Raw genomic sequence first — 1,893 nt, 5'->3', positions numbered from 1 at the left:
CTGGACAGGGCAGAGGCCGATGCAGTGCAGCTCTCCAAGGCAGAAGCTCCCAGGCCTGCTGTCCCCGACACCACAGCCAAAGAGCAGCCTGCATCCATGCCACACTGGGAATTCCAGTGACTTTGAGGCACCAGCTGATCTGTTCAGGTTCAGCAGAGCACGTCTCTTCTCCTCCTGGGTTTTTGTTCTTCATTTTGCATCCCTGTATGGAGCCCCTTGCCTCTCCTTGCCATGCTTACGAGGTCACAGCAGTGCAGGCTCTGAAGTCCCAGGCTGTCTCGGTACTGTTTCCACATTTGCCCAGTGCCTGTCACTAGTGAAGTAGCTTGGAAGTGAAAAGGGGGCGGGAATGAAGGATTAAGCACACAGGAAGGAGAAACAGTTGCCTTGCCACAGCTGAGACGTCTGCTGCACCCAAGAGATCCCCATTTCTGGTCTGTGCCATCTGGGTGGGGGCCTAGAATCTGCACTTCTCCCAAATTCCCTGGAGATGCTGCTGCTGCTTTGAGAACCACTGTTTGGGACAAGAGTGCATCTACGGAGGCCAGGATCCCAAGGTTCAGGAGCTCAACAAAAGAAGTTCCAGCCCACAGAGGTTGTTTTTGTTTTCAGGTACCGGGAATCAAACTCAGGACCTTGCACTTGCCTGGCAAGCATGAGCTACATCCCCTCCAGCCTACAGAGAAAAGCGATCCACAGGAGCCTCGCCTGCTCTTGGCCAGCCTGGCTGAAGGTAGGTGCATCGGGGAGCACACTTCCTAAGTGAGCAGCTCTTCCCTGATACCTTCAGGTTCCAGTCCTTAGGCAACATCAGCTGCTACCCTGCACCCAATGAGTAAGCAAGGGTGGGAGTTTTCCTCCTTCCCAGCACTGAGGGAAGCAGGACAGGTGCAGGCCTGTGGGGAGGGGCTGCTTCTGTCTCCCCCATACACATCTCCCACCTGTGCAACAGGAGCTCCTAGCGCTTGGGGGACCCTGCGCACAGATGAGCGGGTTAACAAGGAGGCGCTGTGTACGCATGCGTGGGTGCTCTTCGGGGGGTTCTAACCCAGCTGCAGCATGGATGAGCCTGGAGGACTCCAAGCCAAGTGACCCGAACCGGGCACAGAAGGACAGACTATGCCACGTCTCGTACAGGAGTCACCTCAGGACTCCAGTTCACAGGGCGGGTGGAGAGGTGGCTGCTGGGCTGCGGGAGATGGACAGGAATTGGACAGTTTAAGTTCGAGAAGATGAAAACGTTCTGGAGATGGACAGTGGTGATGGCCACACCACACCAATGTTCTTAACCCGCTTAACACACATGTAAGAGCAGAAATGGTGAGTTTTATGGTAAGTACGTTTATTTCACCACCACTTTAAAAAACAATTTTCCTTTTTAATGTTTCTCCCTGTGTTTGCACAACACAAACCTTAAGTCAGACAAGAAAGCAAAAAACCGATGTGGAGATGGTTTTTTTTTTTTTAATAATCTTTCTTACAAAAAGGAAAGGGAGAGTCCTCCAGAAACGTTTTCAGCAGTTCAAACTCCAGGTGAAGCCCCCCCACACGTGCGTGCAGACACAACACACACATTCATGCATGCAGACACAGAAATAACATACATACGCACGCGTGCGCAAGACGCAACTCTCACCATAAGTGCACACATGCACGAAGAGACAACTCACAAGCACAGAACTGACCCTGCGCCCCCTCCTTTGCTTCCCCACACCAGGTAACCCAGCGCGCGCAACACCCACAGAGGCTTTAAAAATGCAGATTCTCAGCTCCCTTCCCAATCCGCTGAGTCAGCTCCGGGGCGGGGCCTGGCAGTTTAACAAGACCCTAGGTGGCCAGAGACCCAGGTTCCGCCCCCCCTCCCCAGGCCCGGGGGCAGCTGTGCCCCTGCCC

At 54.0% G+C, this 1,893-nt stretch overlaps 1 protein-coding gene across 1 annotated transcript in view; it reads left to right on the top strand.

The window, feature by feature from the left end:
- The first annotated feature begins 707 nt into the window (after positions 1-707).
- The window catches only part of Slc15a1 (solute carrier family 15 member 1), a 49,312-nt gene continuing 48,126 nt past the window's right edge, over positions 708-1,893 (top strand). Inside the window, exon 1 of the mRNA XM_010604575.3 lies at positions 708-733. The gene's annotated coding sequence lies outside the window, so the exon portion shown is untranslated. The remainder of the gene's footprint in view (positions 734-1,893) is intronic.

This window comes from Fukomys damarensis, unplaced genomic scaffold (genome assembly GCF_012274545.1).
Source record: "Fukomys damarensis isolate Sample0158 unplaced genomic scaffold, DMR_v1.0_HiC HiC_scaffold_6, whole genome shotgun sequence".
In the NCBI taxonomy this organism is placed as follows: Eukaryota; Metazoa; Chordata; class Mammalia; order Rodentia; family Bathyergidae; genus Fukomys; species Fukomys damarensis.
The sequence above is the reverse complement of the archived record's forward strand: the minus strand, read 5'-3'. Positions and strand labels throughout refer to the sequence as shown.